Here is a 20,835-nt window from a genome sequence, read left to right as displayed (position 1 = left end):
ATTGTCTGGGCGTGCACCGAGTACAGTTCCGCTAGGTCTCGGCTAATGGATACCCTGCGGGCCCGAGGAAGACCAACCAACGTCCCGGTTCGAGATGTGCTGGCGAGCTGCGATGTCCTCTATATGTCCCTTATATACACCTTTGTGAAAACCATCAATATACAAGTCTAACTGCCCCTTCTTATTTTCCTTATCATTCTCAGAACCCTCTTCCACCTGTATCAAAGCATCTGTATCGAATGAGCCAACAAACACGGGACCTACGGCACGAACATAACACGCTTAACTCGAAATGTAGCCGATCCACATCTGAGCCGTACTACGAAATCGTCTGGAAAAACCCCTGCCATGTTGAGGAGGACCACCCGGCGTCCCAGTACATGATTCCCCTGATGAAGGCCACCCGAGTTTGTAATCCATCCGTTGATCTCACGATGCCAGAAACTGAAATAATTTTCTCTCCCTGCCATCTTTGTCTACCTTCCCTCCCCTGACTCTTATACCCAGAATTAACACCCCTACCCCCCAATATCATCACGAAGCATTTAGCTCTTCCTGTCTCTTCTAGTTTTAACTATTATATTATATAATCTCGTTGAAAATGCCGAACTCTACTACCCACAAAAAGAACTATAATTACGAATCTTTACAAAATTCAATCATGCCCTCTAGTTATTCCTAGTTTTAAGTTAGTCGTAAAAAATTGTCCCCCTTAGTTAAACATTATTTGCTCCAATAATCTCACTGATAAAAATGTCAAACCATATTGCCACAAAAACTAAATGACCCCCCTAATCTTACGAAAATAATATTATCCCCTTGTGTAGATATATAAGATGGCTATAAAATCGCACTTGTTTCATTTTAAAAAAATCAATATGTAATACCCTAGTTTTAAGCAATTTAAAATGTAAAACAAAACAAAATTGGCACCTTTAAGCTAACGCAACGTGCCTTATCAAATAAACGATTTGAATAAAAAAAATACCGAGTTGATTGCTGAAAGTCATAGTAAGAATAGTAAGAATGTCGATAGATTCATCTAATATAAAATTTGCAGTAAAAAGTTACTGTTCACTAAAGTACGGTGAAATCTAATCCGCAAGAACCGAATTAACGATAATGAAATCGGATAGTTTATGATGTAGAAAGAGATGGTGTGAGGGGAAGCTGAGAGGGGGCTGATGGAGTATGCACCCGATCGCATATTATACCCACCATTTGAGATTTGGTTTATGAAAATCGGTTCAGTCATCACCGAGTAATCGATGTGACTAATTCTGGAATACGTCCAGAACCCGAAAATTCCGGAAATGTCGATAGTGGACATTATATTCAAAGAATCTTTAATTGCCCATCAGTGATCTAGTCCTGTAAATAGAAATGTTATCTAGACTTGCAAATAGAAATGGATTTTTAAGTTTATAAAAATCGGTCAAGAATTCTCTGAGAAAAAGGTGTGAGATTAACGTACGAACTTGGAAAGTACGTGACATCAAGAACCGTCATAGGTGGCCAATGTGGTCAAAGCTGCTTAGAATGATCATTAGTGATCTAGACCCGCAAATTCGAGTAATTTTGCACCCTTTTTGATATGTATTACACCATTTGGACATCATGGTGTTACCATTTTATATGGGAATTTGCTGGGTGACCGCACTCTTCAACCCGTAACTCCGGAACCGGAAGTCCGATCGACAAAAAATTCAATAGCAGCTTATGGGAGCGTTAAACCTTTCATTTAAAATCAAGCTTGAGCGATTCGGTTCAGCCATCTCTGAGAAAAGTGAGTGAGATTCGAAAACACAAATACAGACATTTGTCAATTTCGATGAACTGAGTCGAATGATATATGAGACTCGGCCCTCCGGACCTCGCTCAAAAAGTCGGTTTTCAGAGTGATTGCATATGAGTAAAGCCATGTCAAGTGATCCTCGATTTTTTCGACAAATCACGGATCTTCATGAGGTATATTTTATTATATAGGAATTGTGGTGAATAGCTTTTGGTATAAATATTTCGTTAAAATTCCTTTTTTTCTTTACGTTATTAACCCTTAAACTTTATTGCATCATAAAATTGTAAATTTTATATCTCAAAAAGTACTGAAGATAATTCAATGAATTTTTGCACACTTATGGAATGATACTTGCACTATGTTATAAAAATGTTTTTACTTTATAATTGTGTGAATAACGGTAGTTTGCATCTATTTAAAAGTTTCAATTGCATTTTTTCTTATGTTCTTCATGCTAGAAATTTTCAAAACGTATGTCAAATTATGCGGCAATCTTTCACCTTTAATAATCTGTATTGATAATTTTTCATTTTTGTTCCTATCGTGAGTTATAGAGGATTTTGAACAGTGCGCTCTCTCAACGCACGGCCCACTTTGATGCAACGCAACCCGCGAGAACGTACATATTGGCAACGCCGCACGTCGCAACGTCCTAATGCGCATCGCTTTGAAGGAGCGTATCTCATGTTCAAAATTGGCATCTCTGAGATTAAAGCAAAAAGACAAGCTTTTCTTTATGGATAATTGAAAGTGAATGTTTTCTGAGTAATTTGCACGCTCTTTAGCGTTATTATATTGTTCAGGAGTTATTTAATTTTCTGTCACTCGTACAAGCGCGTTCGGATGTTGCCAGCCGATGAGCAATTGATATACTTCACCACGTTTTATTTTCAGTTGGTTCTGTCTGAGAGGAGCACGGTATATTGCGAATCTTTTCTTAAATTCACATTGCGACTTTTCAACCATGCGCCATCGGGTCGTGCGTTAAATTACGCGCTCATTTGATTTGCATCAGTGCGAGTGAGAAAACGTTTTGACGTTTGTTTTTGTTTCGATCGCACTTGGGTGTTTCCAATATAGAGAGAACTCGACGAAATGCTATATTATCTCAAGATATACAATATTTGCTCAAAAAACATTCGATTGATTTATGCTATAAATATGGGTCGATCACACGAATGATGTATTATGTTAAAAAATTTCATCAATATGTTCGTCGTATCTTGTTTTTGTGGCATCCATGTGGAGTGATAAATTTAAAATTATATTGGTCAACACATGTGTAGCATATGTCGTAATGGGCGCAAAAAAAACAATGAAAATAAATATGGACATGAGCAAAACACAATGTTCGTTAAATTTTCAATTTTACATCCCATGTCTATATAGGAAAATTTACACGTTTAATTTTCCTTCTTATAGTGTTTGCCAAAGTAATGGAACTGGAATATTCGATGACTCAACAAGTACATGCGGAAAACTGTAACGATGATTTCGAAATAAAGATCGTAGAATCGTTAATTGAAATTCGATAAAGTAAATAATATCTTACCAGAACTTAGAGACTACCAATTAACAGAATTAACAGAAGCAATAGTGATAAAAAACCCTAATATCGATGCGATTGAACAACAGATTTTATGTAAACTTTTTTCAAAAGACACATCGTTGTTTAAAGGTAATATCACTCGGTGAAAAAGTGAAATAAAATGCTGTTGGCATAAGATTTTCCATTTTCATATATTAATGTTGTAGACTAAAAATGAATTTGGATATAACGTAGATGTATTTTGACTAACAAAAGTGTTTTTAAAGATGTTAATTGTTAGTAACGTTAAATTATAATAAAAAAATTTATTAAACAACTATAATTTTTGTTGTGCACTTTGGTCAAAAAAAATTAATGCATCTCAAAATATCCGGAAAAAAATTACCGTCGATAATCCGTATATAAAACTTTGCCCTTTTGCGCTAATAAAGAGATGTGATTTCTTTTAGACATGCGATGCGCACTTCCCACGCGATGCGCATTCTGATGTAGCGACGCGCGACGTTGCCAATATGAACGTTCTCGCGGGCTGCATCAAGGTGGGCCGTGCGTTGAGAGAGCGCACTGTTACAAAATCCTTCATAGCTCTCGATAGAAACATAAATGAAAAATTATCAATACACATCAATACTGGGGTGTGAGCTAGTGGCATCGGGAATGGAATGTTGCTACAGGAAGCGGAACACAACTTGAGAGTCACCAATAACAGCACCCCTTTTCTAGAGAATAATTCTTCACTAGGTAAATGTCACTGTTTCTTGTTTAAAGGTTTCTGTTCAGTTCACTTTTTTATCATTCACAAATCACTTGCAGTGGGATATTTCATCTTACTACACTGAGTATAATTTTCACGCGTTTCATCCGGTTCGAAGGACCATAATTATGTTGGTGACGCTACCAACATAAGGGCTGAAGACATATTTGGGTGCAACGGGAACGGCCAGTTGGCACTTCACATCGATGAATTCCCCTGGCGCCGCTTCCTTATACGACGAGAGAATCCAAGCTTTCAATACTGGGTAAATTCCCCTGGCGCCGCTTCCACAATGCGACGAGAGAATTCTAGCTGGATGGAGACAAAACCAGGCGGAACAGGAATGTTCGGGATCCAACTAGTCCAATGAACAGTTTGTGACTTTTACACTATTTTATTACTTTCACTTACATTTACACCTTTCTTTACAAAGATTGGAAACTGAATGACTGATTGAGAACAGGACGCTTGTATTTATACCTGAACTGCTGCTTCGGCGAACTGAATGGCTGACGCTGATTGGCCCACCAATCAACGCTCAGGATGGCGTCATCGGTGTGTGGCGTGCTGCGGCATGTTGGTGCGTGCGCATCCTTTTTCTTTCTCTTTCTCACTCGTTCGTGGCGTCGCTAGCAAATTACGCAGTTTGCTGGGTTCGAGATGTTTCGCTGAGCGGTGTGTCGGGCTGGTCAGAGAATATTCTGGTCGGAGAACATTCTGGTTGAAGCAAATCTTCGCTATCGCGAACACAATGAATATAAAAAATTACTTAATTTTTACTATGAAATAATTAAATTTAAATTAATAGTTAAAAAGTTATATGACGACATAAGACAATTTAAATTAATGGTTAGATGACAACATAAGACAATTCAAATTATTGGTTAGATGGCAACATAAGAAAATTTAAATTAATAGTTGAGGTATTTGGGTTTGTAAGTAACTTTTAATGTTAGATTTAAATGATAAACGGTTAGTTATGATCTGTAAATCTCTAGGTAGGTTGTTATATTTTGCAGGGCCTATGAAAGAAAATCGTTTCAGGTCAAAGTTTGAATATGTGCGAGATCGTGAGAGATAATTAATTTGCCTGGTGTTGTACAGCCGAGGTATTACGTTTATGATTAAGTTGTGGATACTTGTTGGGTTGTGTAGCACATTGTGCATCAAAAGCAATGTCTGCTCTTCACACATGCCTTGAATAGGTAGGATTTTATGAGGAAAATATGTGAATAACCTTACCGATGAAAACAGAAACGGTAAGTTATATATTATTTTAATACATCGGTTTTGTAAAATTTGCAGTTTTTTAAGTTTTGATTTACAGGCTCGACCCCATGCAATAATTAGATAGTTTAGCTGAGAGTGAATGTGAGCAAAGTAGAACATAAGCAAACCCTTTCGTGGAACGAAGCTACTAACACGTTTTAAAATGCCACACATAGACGAAATTTTTATCGCAATTTCCTTGATATGTTTATCCCAAGACAAGGTACAATCTAGATGAACACCTAAATATTTAAATGATTCTACTTTCTCTATAACGTAATCGCCCATCACTAAAATTGGAACACTGGGAAGGATTTTTCATGGGGATCGAAAGATCATATATTTAGTTTTTTGCAAGTTAAGTAGAGTAGATTGTCGCAAAAATATTCCTGGAGAATTTGTAGACCATCATTCATGCTTGAAATAATCGATCTTGGGTTGACATTAGGATAAAATAAGGCTGTGTCATCAGCAAATAACCTTGGAGTTCCAGTAAGAGGAATTTTACCAATGTCGTTTATGTAAATGAGAAAGAGTAGAGGCCCAATATTACTCCCTTGGGGTACACCTGTGCTTATTTGTCTTAGCGAACTTATCTCTCCATCATATGACACAAATTCTGTTCTACTTTCCAAGTAGCTGCGGATAATGTCGTTTGCAACTCCTCTAATCCCATAAGATTCCAATTTTTGCAGCAAAATACCATGATTTAGAGTATCGAAAGCTTTCAAATCTAAAAACAAGGCACCTACGCATCGCTTAGAATCCGTTTCCTCCAGTATTTTGTCTACAAGTTCAGTTATAGCTATTGTGGTACTACTCCCGTTTCGAAATCCATATTGCAAACTATAAAGTGTTCTGTTACTGTCCAGGAATTGAACCATGCGATTTATCAATAATTTTTCTAGTATTTTATTGCAAACTGAGAGCGTTGATACCGGTCGATAGTTATCAGTTTTTGTTGAATCTCCAGATTTAAATATAGGAACAACTTTTGCTGTTTTAAGAGAATCTGGGTAGGTACCTGTTTGAATCATTAGATTAAAAGAATCAGACAGAATACGAGCAAGTGACAGAGCGTTATTTTTAATTATTTTTGCTGGTATACGATCAGGACCAGAACTTTTCTTTGTCTTCAACTCACTAATTAGTACTACAACCTCGTTTACAGATGATGGTTGTAAAAAAATTGAGTTTGCGATTGGTTCTATATGTCGCAGTGAATTTGATACTGTTGGAATGATGTTTTCTGCTAGTTTTGAACCAACTGTTGCAAAGTGTTCGTTTAATGCTTCGCAGATCATCCTGCTATCATCTATGCGACCACCATTAATGTTCAAGGATAGTTTTGATTTGTTTTGTGATTTCCCAAGAATTGTGTTTATGTTTTTCCATAATTTTGAGTGTGATGTAGTATTTAACAGCCCTTCAAAATAACTTCTTTTTGCTTACTTCTTGGCTAAATCGAGTTTTTTTTGAAACATGTTTCAATAGTTCACCTAAGCGAATATTGGTTGGATCACGAAGAAATTTTTTTAAAAAATTATTTTTAATTTTTATTAGTGTCCACAAATCAAGGCTCATCCAAGGGCACTGCATACTTTTGAGGTTTACATATTTTTTAACTGTTTTGGTGCATTCTTCCAATAATGTGTTGTACTTGGATATTATATTTTGCAAACATGTGTTCACGTCAAGTACAGGTCCAATACTATCAATATATCTTTTGAAGTCGACCTCCAATTTATCATGGTTTATAATGTTTTTGGACAACTTCACCCGATTTGTTCCAAACTGCATGTTGAATTCTGACAAAATCATGGAATGATCACTTAAATCGCTATAAATAGTGTGATAGCATAGGCGATAAGCGTCTCCCATTTTACATAAACATGGTCTAAAATATTTGAGCTAGATGGTCTCGTAACAAATATATTTGCACATATAAAACCATACGACTCTAAAAGGTATTTATATTTCAACACAACATTGTTATTCGACAGATTCACTGGTACATTCATATCTCCGAAAATTAAACAAGGATGATTGGTATTACTTTTATTGAGCCAGCTTTCCATACGATCATGAAACATATTAAAATCAAATCTCGAGTACTTTTTCAAATGGACGTAAGTAACAATGAGAGATTCTCTTTGAGGTCTTTCTCTTCTGTTCATTACTCGGCCATTTCAACATTTACTACTCTACTCTTTGCATAATATTGTAGTAAAAACCGTCGGCTTTCGATATGTACTGGAAAATTAGTACAAAGTGTTGTAATGACGTCGTAATAAACGAAAGAGAAAGTAAACAAAGAGAGGCTCTCAATGTTACTTACGTCCATTTGAAAAAGTACTCGAGAAATTTCGGTGGACGATTCACACCATGAACATCTAGGCTCCCTCGGACACAATAAGTTTAACATGAATATGATGAAATCCATCAATACATACATTTTCAATAATTTTATATTCGATAGTATCCCTAACATACATTGCTAAGCCACCAAATGAACTCTCTCTGCTCGAGAATATACGGTTATAGCCCTTAAGGTTATACAGCGAAGTATTTCCGGTTTTAATCCATGTTTCCCCGACGATAATAATATCAATCGGAACCAGGAAATGGTCAACTGATATTAGAACATAATGTAACTTATGTAAATCATTTATTCCCCGTACATTCCACTGTAACACACGCAATTGTTTCGGACATACCCTCCCACAAGACCTATTAAAATCGATATGATTATGAAGATAATTTAACGTTTGATCCATTTATTATAAAAAAAAACAAAGCGCAACATAAGTTTACAAATTAGTTATACAAACATGAAACATTAGTTCACATCATTTTTCTTCCACTTCGGCGATGGTGTTTGTTTAGAAGACACAGCATACTGACTAATCAATTTTTTTAAATCATCTCTAGTTCTAATCAGATCTGGCTTAGCATTTTCGTCTTTTTTTACAAGTATGCCACCCCCTCTTCCAGGCCACACAAACTTGATTTTGAGCGGTTCTTGATATTCACGCATTTTTCGCAATAGTTCTAACGATAATGGGGTTAATTCATCCCTAATTGTTACATTTGTTGCCTTACCATTAACCAGAAAAGATTGATCAACGTGGGCTGAAGTTATCATTCCTAGCTCTTTTCTACGTGAGAGAACAATTTCCTTGATATTATTGTCTTTAAATGCAATTTGAATGGGAATCGTCACGTTTGCTTTGTTACTAGCATACAATCGTGTCGCTGAGACGATAGAATTTGGTGGCAAAGTGATGCCGATATGAGAAAAAGTTTTATCGACTAATTTAAATGTATTTTCATTCGCTACATATGGGAGCCCCAACAAAATTGCGTTTTTAGACACTGTCTTACGATACGACTTATCTACATTAGCCTCCAGTTGATGAACAAATTTTGTTAGCTCAGTGTGCGATGTAGATAGATCCGAAATTTGCTGTTTTAGATTTTCGTTTTCGATTTTAAGGTTATTAAAGTCTGACACGATATCATCGAACTTCGCTGAAAGAAATTCCTGTGATTTTCCGATTGCAGCAGTAACTGAACGAACCTCTGACTTCACGTGAGTCATTTGGTCTGCAACAACACTGGCAACAGTTTCTTTCAACTCAGAAGCAAACATACTGATCATAGACGATCTGCTGTTCTGCATCTCTACGATTCGCTTGTATATCTCAGAACAATTTGTGGTACAGAAATACATGTTTGCTCTCACTCGGCTAATAGCACCACCGATAATATTTCTGCACTTGAAATGAGCTGTAGAGAAACAATACAGGCAAGATATTATTTTATTTGTATCTGGTTCTTGCTTCTTGCATACGACACAGCAAACGGTATCATCATCCATCACAGCTGTTAGAACAAAAACGATAGCAGAAAAGAAATAAATACTTAAATCGATCACAAACAGTAGGACATGCGGGATATACTATGGGGGATGCAGAATAATAAGTTTAGTTTAGTGAATCGATCCAACTCGATACGGTTAGAAATCGTTTTGTCTGCCTATTGGGAAGTATGCTAACAAACTGCTTTATGATCACTCCGACTTGAATCCCACGGCACTACTCGCGCTAAGCCAAAAAAATCCGCTAATATTCTGTTTTACCGAATCAGTTGCTGCTCCGACCACAGCCACCTCTGTATATATGATATACATACTGTATATATGACAGTATGCATAACCGCATATAGTAAAACTGGCCCTTGCCTTCCACAACTAAACCACAAGTGTGTGAACAGTGACGTACTAGATAATAGATATTTTGAATCTGTTATTCGTTCGGTTTATTCCAAATCAGTAGTTTTTCTGACCACAGCCACCTCTGTGTGTATGCAAGCTATCTGAGCATAGCCGCATACAGTGAAACTGGCCCTTGCCTTCCACTATCGAACCACAAGTATATGTAAAAAATGTACTAGAATACCTTAGGGATTGTTTATAGCCTGGGAGCTTTCAGCCACAGAACCAATGAAAGACAGCAAATCACCACACAGCAGCAGCAACAACAACAGAAGCGCCAAACAGGCGAAAGCACTATCACAACAACTACAATTAAACTATCATCACTCACTCGATAGGAATTATTCACCAAACTAAATGCTTTATTCCTTGGGTAATTTTCATGATTTACCGTATAATTTGATAACGACACGGGACTAATACCTTTTAGTCACACAAATAACCAATGTTATAAAAGAAAAAGTATAGAATACAACGATTTTAGTACTTTTAAAGTGGAGCTGATAGACACTAGACAATAAACCGCCACAACCAGTGTTGCTATTTACAAAGACTATTTACATTTGATCTAGTTCTAATTCAAATTATTATTCGAAACAAAAACAGCTTATTATTCAATCTAAACAATTCAAATTATTCGACAGAATATACATTTCAAAACTAAAAATCTTTCAATGAATTAAATTTAACTGATATCGAAATTATCAGTGATAGATAAACACTGGGTCTTCCACCCATTTTCGAAGACGTTTTGAACGTCTCGGTTTGCCCCCCGGCAAGTTCGCCGTTGAAGCCTTTCTTTTCGATTTTTCTCTAACCTTTGCCAGATCGTGTTCCTGGAATCCCCGAAACATCTCCTCCTCCGAGCCGCTTCCAGCTCCCATCAAAAGTTCTTCTCCTTCCAAATCGCCTGCGCTTCCCCCGCCTGTATCCGACATCATAACAATATTCGGCTGTGTCTCCGGGTCTCGCTCGTAGCAACGCCTAATCTGATTTCGATGCGCCATTATTGCCACGTTTCCAAGCAACACCTGGAAGGTATTTAATGAAAATTGTTTAAGAAAAGTTGTCTTTACCCATCTATTTGGTTGATGATGATGGTGATTCTTATACCAAACAGTATCCTCTTCCATCAGATCACTCAAGTTGTCATTTGACTTCTTGGTGATTGATTTTCGAATCTCTACTCTAATTTCATCATCTGGGGTCTGTGGTACTGATAAATTATTTTTATAATGCTTCTTTGGATTTAAAAAATCAAGCATTGTTTTTGGTTTGTAAAAAAATACTTTTTCTGAGGGTAATTACCCGTCATTTGTCACAATATTATTCCTATAATTCATTAGGAATAGGTTAATTTGATCCTCCAGATCAACGTCTACCGATTCTGGCTCTAATAAAAACTTTTTTAAAACTTCTTTTGTCGTCCTCACCAGCCTTTCGGCTTGGCCGTTGCTTGAAGGGTTATAAGGAGGACTTTTCATCGCCTTAATTCCTTGCTTTTCAAGGAAGGCAACAAAGGAGAACGAATTGAAAGGAGGACCACCGACTGATACCAGAACATCTGGTAACCCAAATCTCGCAAAATAAGCTACCAATTTTTTCACCACTTTCGCACAATCCGTGCCTTTTTTCAACCATGCTACCTCTAACCACTTTGAGAATGAATCAACAATCAATAAAAAAGTGTGGTGAGAAAAGTGAAAAAAAATCGATATGAATTCGACTAAAAGGTCTTGTAATAGGTGTCCAATGAGACAAAACCTTTGTCTTTGGCACTACTAGCATGCTACCGCACACTTCACATGTCGTAACATAATTTCAATATCTTTGTTAATCCCAAATTAGTAAACTTGTTTTCTTGTCAATTGTTTCATTTTAACCATTCCCGCGTGATTGGCGGGCAAAAGCTTAAGTATCCCGCTTTGCATTCGTTGTGGAATTACCACCCTGTTTTGATACAAGGGTTTTTTTTCATAAAACGTTTGACACGGCATTTGCAAAAGCTTTTTTACGCCGGGGTTTTTTTTACATAACATGTTACAAAGGTTCTTAAGACTATCACGTTATAAAAAAAATCACTTTCTAATGCTAACACTGAGGATAATCTTCATTTTGAATGTTTTTAATTATACTCTATTTTCTTGAATTTCATTGTAAACCTATTGATAGTTTTTCTGTAATCTTTGTTTATTATTATTTTCTTTATTTATATCGTTTTATCTAACTTAAAGATACAAGGGTTACCAACCGTCCTTATTTTAAAGGACATGTCTTTAATTTCGATGGTTTGGGAAAGCGTCCATAATTTTACTTCAAATGTCCTTAGTTTTAATCTCAATCCATGATATATTTGAGATCAATTCACTCAAGCGAATGAAATATTTTACTTGCCATTTTAGTTGTTCACTTTCTTTTAGTACTTTTGATTTGTTATGTTCAGATTAATGATTCAAAAGCATTAATGAATTTTATTGCTTGAAGAAAAGTTAAAAACTATTTTTTCATGTTTCTCGTCTTGTTGAGTGCTGACAGAAAAAAAGTCCTCCAATTCGAACCATCGAATTTTAAACAGCTTTCACTTTCTAGTCCACTCAGAAAATTTCTTACTTGCTTCATGGACTTGTTGTATACTTAAAGAAAAACTTAGATTTCTAGAAATGAAAATGTAAAAAATAGGATTTTTTGTACTAATATCCATACAAATTTCAAATGTAATACGAGATGCCACGCTATAATCAATTGACCTGTTATTTTGCACAGTTCCTTAGGCACCCTAGAAGAACAAAAAAGCGCTGTTCTAAAGCCTTTTCTAAACATCACTAAACCAAACACATTTTAGTTAAAGTTCAGTAAAATGTTTGATCTCGGTCAAAATTCAAGATGTCCTTATTTCGCTCTCAGCCCATTTGGTAACCCTATAACAATACGCATCCATCGATTATTTCCAAATCATTTTGATTGGCAAAAACGTCCAAAAAGCGTTTATCTAACTTTTGTGGCCAACCCTCACGCAGAAATATCATAATTTGTTTTAAAAATATGTCGTCTTTTGACGCATTGGCAATCATAACAAAAATCAATTGGGAATTCTCTACTAAAGTTTATACTCCTTACAAACTCTTGATCAATTTCAATGGGAACCGATTGCTCCAAGGGGAATCGCGAACAGAAATCCGCATTGCCCATTTTAGCAGAAGGTCTGTACTGGATTTCGAAATCATAAATAGATAATTCAAGTATATATCTTTGGAGTCTTGTTACAAATATTGAATTTTTGCCTTCTTTGCCGAATATTCCTATCAATGGCTTGTGGTGTAAGCCATGAACCTTTGCCCATGTAAATATTTATGAAATTTTTTAATTGTGCAAACTAAGGCCAAAGCTTCTAAATGAAGAATCGGGTATCTTTTTTGTGCGTCATTTAACGTAAAAGAAGTAAAGCAAATTGGCTTCTCAATGCCGTCAATTACATGTGCAATCACACCACCCAGACCATAGCCTGAAGCATCTGTTACAACGATAACTTCCTTTCTCGGATCATAAAACTCTAAAATGTTAGCCGAAACCAATGCCTGCTTACTATCTTGGAATGCCTTGTCATAATTTTTATTCCAAATAAATTTTACATCCTTTTTCAACAAATTGTACAAGTAATACAACTTAGAAGACATATGGGGTACAAACTTATTATAATAATTTATTAACCCCAAATAAGATTTCAATTCATTAACATTTTGCGGAACTTTTGCTCTCTGAATTGTCGATATTTTATCTGGGTTAGGCAATTACCCGTTTTCCCCTATGTGTCCTAAATAATCTAATTCTGAAACAAAGAATTGACATTTTTCTAGGTTTACTTTTATATTTGCATTTGCAAGTCTTGTTAGAACTAAATTCAGTTTATAATGACAGTCGTTCAGGTCTTTAGGACGTCGTCAAGATAGCAAAACACTCCATCAATTCCGTCTAATATTTGATCCATAATCTGTTGAAATATCGATGCACTAGAAGATGCACCCTGAGATAAACGATTGTGAAGAAATAGACCTTTAATCGTATTGATGACCATAAATTTCTTAGACCGTTCTGTTAAAGCAAGTTGTGTATAAGCGCCTTGCAGGTCTAAGGAACAAAAAACTTTACAGTTTGCCAATTTAGCATACAAATCACCTGCCGAAGGCAAAGGGTAAGTATTTGGTATTAAAACTTTATTTATCGAAACCTTACAATCAATAACAAGCCTGATTTGATCATCTTTTTTCATAACTACTATCACAGGTGATGCCCACTCGCTGGTCTTTACCGGAGTTATCACATTTTCTTTTTCTAAATTATTTAAATAAATTAAAACTTTGTCCCTTAATCTGTAGGGAACGTCATATGCTTTTTTAAAAATAGGAACCTCACTTTTCAAAATTAAATCTGCCTCAAATCCTTTGATGGGCGTCGAAAAATCTTTTTTAAATGCATCTGAAAATTTATTTTTAATTTATGCTATCATATCACCACCATTTGGCGTAATCATTTTGTTTACTTTTTCGTTATCGACCCTTTCATTTGAAAAAAATGCCTCAATTGAGGAAAGAAAACATCCAACCAGTTTCTACCAATCAAAGGAAAGAATTTAAAATCAGTATCTAATATCAAAATTTTTAAATGACTTTCAAACCCATTTAGTTGAACAAAAAAAAAATTCGCCTTTAATTTTCAGCTTAGAGCCGTTTACAACTAATAGTTGCTTGTCGCATTTGCTTAATGGTTTGTCAAAAAGGTTTGTATGTTGATTTTTACCCATAACTGTTACTGTTGACCCACAGTCAACCTCCATTCTTATCAATCTATTCTCAATTGAGACATTTATCATGCAAGGCTCACTTATATTGTTTAAGGACTCCACACACATGCATTGTAAATCACCTGGGTTCCAATCTCTAAATTCTTCCTCGCTATCAGTGTCGCCCTGGTGTGTTGTCGTCATCCTACCCATTAAGGTTGTCAGTTGTTTCTCTGCACTGGTCCCTGGCTTAGCTGCATCTATAAATTTTACTGCATCCCTTTTCAAATTCTTTAATTTAAAACATTTTCTTTTCAGATGTCCCTTAACCCCGCAATGATCGCATATCATCTCAGCATAATTTGGCTTGAACCTCGCATTTACGCGATAATTACTGTTATGGCTAACATCCAGAGTTAAAAATAATCGAAGCTCATTGTTGACGGCTGAAAATGAACCTGATGCGACTCGCGGTGAATAGAAAAAATATTTTTTCAAATATCCATGTTATTCATTCAGTTGAATATCGTACAATATATTCATTTCACTAATTATCTAGGTAAATGTTTTCAAATGCCGGTAAAGCATATAAAACAACAATCATCATCGCTTTCATTGCGCCAGAGCCTACTTTGATGCCTTTGATTTGTTGCTGCACGTTCGCTTCGTGTAATAATCGGAGACGAATGAAAATCTGCATGGATGAATGGGCAGTTTGATCGTTTGACGTTTTCAGCTGCGTCACTGACTATTGAAAATGAATGCGGCTGAATATGATCAATTTTCATTCAATGAATTTGAATATTTTTAACTCTGCTAACATCCCTATTTCTGTTATCGTTATAGTAATTATTTCTATTGTATCTAACTGTTCGCTCTGTATGTTGCTTGTTTTGTAAATCATAATTTTTGTTGGGTCTATCGTTAGTATCCTGTGCTCGTGAATCATCTCTATGTTTATACTTATGACCAAACCTTTCGTGTACTGGACGCCTTATATAGTTCACGTGTCCAGGTGGGCCGTATGGGCTATGAGAGGGATATTGGTCTTGACCGGACGCAGACAAAAAATAGTTTGATTTCAATGTACGCGCATTGTCCTTTGCCATGCACCATGTGGTGATGAACTTATCCATGGACTCTACCGTCAGTTTTTCTTCATTTAGAAGTAATTGTTTTAAATGTTCATCCCTAAGCCCCGCTAAAACCCTGTCCTGGATTGCCAAATCCTTGAACTCGCCAAAACCGCAGAACTCCGCCTGCAGTTTAACTGCCTGCACGAAATCCTCGGCTGACTCGTCGGGTTGTTGGACCCTATGGCTAAAACCAAAACGCTGAACCAAATCCGGCTCCGTTTTATCGAATTTTTGTTTCAATTTAGATATTATTGCGTTATAGCACACTGCATCCAATGCGTCTTTCTTATAGATCAATTTAAGCTGAGCGTAAACAAGGGGACCACAAATGTTCATGAAATGAGATTTACGTTTAGCTGCTGGGACCTCGTTAGCTTCGAAAGTGTATGCTAAACGATCTGCCCAATCCCCAAAGGAAGTTCATTTGCGATATGGCTCAATCGTAGATGCCATTCCCACTAGACTCATTTTTAATAAATTTTCACTTTTGTTAGGGGCAAATATTTTTAAAAAAAACCGATTTAATCCACCTAGCAGTGAGATGAGACATTTCTTACACATTTCACTATTGGATTAGTTTGCAGAACTCACGAGAAGTAGGCACCCAACTTCTCGTGAGTTCTGCAATCAAATGAATCAAATGAATCAAATGAATTAAATGAATCATATGAATCAAATGAATCACATGAATCAAATTAATCAAATGAATTAAATGAATCAAATTGATTTAATTCGTCCAGTGAATACAATGAATCAAATTAATGAAATGGATCAAATGAATAAAAAGAATGGATGAACAAAATGAATAAAGTAAAAATAAATGAAATGCATAAATAAAACAAACGAATCAAATAAGCAAAATGAGTTGAAGTGATAAAATGAATAAAAAGAAGAAAATTAGCAGAATTAAATGCATTGATTAAAATAAAAAAAATGAACAATTGTAAAAGGTTATGAATTAATGTAAAGAAATAAATTGAATCAAATAAATTATTTGGATGAAATGATTAAAACTGAAAAAGTAGTCAGATTATTAAAATGAAGAAACTGAACAAAATGAATAAACTGGAAAAAATGAATAAAGTGCATACAATGAAAAAAAAAATAATAAAATAAGTTAAATGAATGATATGAGTAAAATGCACAAAAAGAATAAACTGATCAGAGTGAATCCAAAGAATGAAACGAATAAAATAAGTAAAATGAACGCAGATGAACAAAACGAATAAAAAGATGCGGACAAGATTTATGTACAGAATAGAATTTACTGGTCCAGTATTGTAACGCGCAATTGAATATAGTAAAGCGAGACAAGGTCACATGAGCTTTCGAGCCCCTTGAACAGAGAACGACGGAGAATGCGATTCGTGAATGAGACAGGTAGATATTTCAAAGTTTTTTTTTTTCATTTCGTTTATTTGATAGGCACAAATGCGTTAGCTTGGCGATACCGAATTATTTTGTTTTTACATTTTGAATATCTTAAAACTAGGAGGTTACAATGTTGAAATATTTTTTTTATAAAAGAGAAAAAATTTACAGCTATCTTAAGACTAGAAAAAAAATCTATATATAAGAGAGGGGGCAAAAGATTTTTTGTTATGAAAAATTTTAAAACAAGGAATTCAATAGTAATAGTTTTTTAGGAAATATTTACAGTTATCTTAAAACTAACAATATAGTTTGGTACACAAAAGGGGGAACAAATATTTATGAAAAATTTCACAGATGTTTTAAAACTAGGGATACAATTCTATTTACAAGATGGGGGACAATAGTTTTAACAAAGAGTAGAAATTACAACTATCTTAAAACTAGGAATACGGAATACAAATTTGATTTTTTATCGGATACTTATGCTTGGTCATTTCCAAAATCGGTGTAGAAGTAGTTCTATCAAGGACAGGGGAGAGAAGGCGTAGATGGTGACCGGTAGAGAAGAGCAAAACTTGCAACTTTCGGGCAAACGGGAGATCAGCGAAACAAATTTGCGCCTCAGTCTAGTAGGTCGGATTGGCGGATGGTATTCTTCGGACCCGCGGGGAATCCTTTAAAGGGAATCCTTCGGACCTCGAGTCGCTCTCGCTTCAGATTCCGTAGTGATAAGGGCGACGGCGGTTACATAGTGGCAGTCTGAAGCATATCGGTTCCACACGGCAAGAGGAAACTTCTAAAAACGAGAAATAAAAAGAGAGCGGCTAAATTGGGATATTTATCGTTTTTATGAAAGTATAAATAAGGGACATATAGGGGAAATCACGATTTGCCGCCAGCATATCTCGGACTGGGACATTGGGTGGTCTACCTCGGGCCCGAAGGGAATCCTTTAACTGAGACCTGGCGTCCAAATACCCGGCGCATACCCAGACAACGTGCTCGATGTCATGATAGCCCTCGTCACAAGCGCACAGACTACTCTCCGCAAGCCCAATACGCCGCAAATGTGCATCTAAGGTGTAGTGGTTGGACATAAGTCGGGACATTACACGAATAAAATCCCGACCCACATCCATCCCCCTGAACCAAGGTTTCGTTGATACCTTTGGGATAATCGAATCTAGCCATCGTCCAAGTTCACCATTGCTCCACGAGGTTTGCCAACTGTTGAGTGTCCTCTGACGACAAATACTAAAAAATTCGTTGAAGCAGATTGGTCTTTCGTATATGTCACCATTTAATGCGCCCACCTTTGCTAATGAGTCGGCCTTTTCATTGCCCGGGATAGAACAATGAGAGGGAACCCAAACAAAGGTAATCTGATAAGATTTTTCAGATAACGTACACAAGGACTCCTGTATCTTCCCCAGAAAATACGGGAATTGCTTTTTAGGCTTCACCGCACGAAGAGCCTCGATAGAGCTGAGGCTGTCCGAAATGATGAAGTAGTGATCTGTGGGCAGAGTGTCGATGATCCCAAGGGTGTACTGAATTGCAGCTAACTCTGCGACGTAAACTGAAGCGGGATCATTGAGCTTGAATGAAGCGGTGATAGTATTGTTGAAGATACCGAAGCCAGTGGACCCATCGTGATTTGATCCGTCGGTGTAGAACATTTTGTCACAGTCGACTTCTCGGAATTTGTTATAAAATATATTGGGGATCACTTGCGGGCGTATATGGTCCGGGATTCCACGAATCTCTTCCTTTATGGATGTGTCGAAGAATACAGTAGAACCAGAAGTATCTAGGAAACGAACACGGTTGGGAGTATACGTAGAAGGATTAATGCTCTGTGCCATGTAGTCGAAGTACAAGGACATAAATCGGGTTTGAGAATTAAGCTCGACGAGCCTCTCAAAGTTTTCAATCACCAACGGGTTCAGAATGTCGCATCGGATGAGCAATCGATATGAGAGTTCCCAAAATCGATTTTTTAGCGGAAGAACGCCCGCCAGCACTTCGAGACTCATCGTATGGGTCGAGTGCATGCAACCCAAGGCAATGCGCAAGCAACGATACTGGATTCTCTTCAGTTTGATGAAGTGTATGTTCGCAGCGGAGCGGAAACAGAAACACCCGTGCTCCATCACCGACAATATCGTTGTTTTGTACAACCTGATCAGGTCTCCTGGGTGAGCACCCCACCATGTTCCAGTTATTGTTCGGAGAAAATTGATCCTTTGTTGGCATTTCTGTTTCAGATACCTAATGTGACATCCCCACTCTAAAGGTTAGAGTCGAACCAGACCCCGAGATATTTAAATGTGAAAACCTGGTTGATCGTTGCACCCATTAATAGAAGCTGGAGTTGCGCCGGCTCACGCTTCCTAGAAAAAACAACCAACTCAGTTTTCTCCGTGGAGAACTCAATACCCAGCTGAAGAGCCCAAGCAGACAAATTGTCCAAGGTATTTTGTAATGGTCCTTGCAAGTCGGCAGCTTTGGGCCCTGTAACAGAGACCACCCCGTCGTCTGCAAGTTGCCTTAGCGTGCATGAATTGGCAAGACAATCGTCAATATCATTCACGTAGAAATTGTAGAGCAGGGGACTTAGACATGAGCCCTGTGGAAGACCCATGTAGCTAAATCGCGATGTTGTTAAATCGCCATGCGAAACAACAGGTTTAGCAAAAAGTTATTTAAAATTGGTGAAAGACCATGCTGGTGCAGCTTCTCTGACAGAATGTTGATAGAAACTGAGTCAAAAGCCCCCTTAATATCCAAGAAGACTGATGCCATCTGCTCTTTGTTAGCATAGGCCATTTGGATTTCTGTAGAAAGCAACGCAAGGCAATCGTTCGTCCCTTTGCCTTTGCGGAAGCCAAATTGTGTATCTGACAGTAAGCCATTTGCTTCAACCCAATTATCGAGGCGAAACAAGATCATTTTCTCGAACAACTTCCGAATACAGGACAGCATTGCAATCGGCCGATACGAGTTGTGGTCGGAGGCTGGTTTTCCTGGTTTTTGAATGGCGATGACCTTCACTTGCCTCCAGTCATGAGGGACAATGTTACCCTCAAGAAACTTGTTAAATAAGTTCAGCAAGCGCCTTTTTGCAGTGTCAGGCAGATTCTTCAGCAAGTTGAATTTGATTCTGTCTAACCCTGGGGCGTTATTGTTGCATGATAAGAGAGCAAGTGAAAACTCCACCATCGAAAACGGTGTTTCGTTCGCGGTATCGGGAGGAGACGCGGCGCGGCACGTTTTCTGTACCGGGACAGAGTCCGGACAGATCTTCTTGGCGAAAGCGAATATCCAACGGTTTGAATATTCCACGTTCTCGTTGGTACTATTACGGTTACGCATACGTCGAGCCGTACCCCAAAGAGTGCTCATCGCTGTTTCTCTCGTTAACCCGTCGACGAACCGGCGCCAATAACTGCGTTTTTTGGCTTTCATTAAACTCTTCATTCGCCTTTCTAGCGACGCGTACTGTTGATAGCTAGCGGGTAACCCGTCTTCCCGGAAGGCCTTATATGCAGTGGACTTCTCCGCGTACAGCTCTGAGCACTCTTTATCCCACCACAGGGTGGGAGACCGTCCATGGGTATTCGCGCTGGGTACTGGTTTAGTCTGAGCTTGATTCGCACTGTCGAGAATCAAGCCAGCCAAAAACCTGTACTCTTCCTCCGGAGGAAGTTCTTGAGTGGATTCGATTTTAACGGATATCGCGGTCGCGTAACTCTTCCAATCAATGTTCCGTGTGAGGTCATACGAGGCATTGATTGTTTTCGATGGTCTTGAACCGTTAGCAATTGAAATCACGATAGGCAAATGATCGCTACCGTGGGGATCAGGGATCACCTTCCACATGCAATCTAACTGTAGCGATG

General features: G+C 37.3%; 1 long non-coding RNA gene across 1 annotated transcript; it reads left to right on the top strand.

Moving 5' to 3' along the window:
• The first annotated feature begins 3,854 nt into the window (after positions 1 to 3,854).
• LOC131696095 (uncharacterized) lies at positions 3,855 to 6,188 on the top strand. The gene is made up of 3 exons (XR_009306723.1): positions 3,855 to 4,088; positions 4,161 to 4,474; positions 4,535 to 6,188. It is a non-coding gene; the product is annotated as an uncharacterized LOC131696095 (long non-coding RNA).
• Positions 6,189 to 20,835: the final 14,647 nt, after the last annotated feature.

This window comes from Topomyia yanbarensis, unplaced genomic scaffold (assembly GCF_030247195.1).
Source record: "Topomyia yanbarensis strain Yona2022 unplaced genomic scaffold, ASM3024719v1 HiC_scaffold_72, whole genome shotgun sequence".
In the NCBI taxonomy this organism is placed as follows: Eukaryota; Metazoa; Arthropoda; class Insecta; order Diptera; family Culicidae; genus Topomyia; species Topomyia yanbarensis.
Note: the sequence above shows the minus strand (reverse complement) of the source record. Positions and strands in the feature narration are given on the sequence as shown.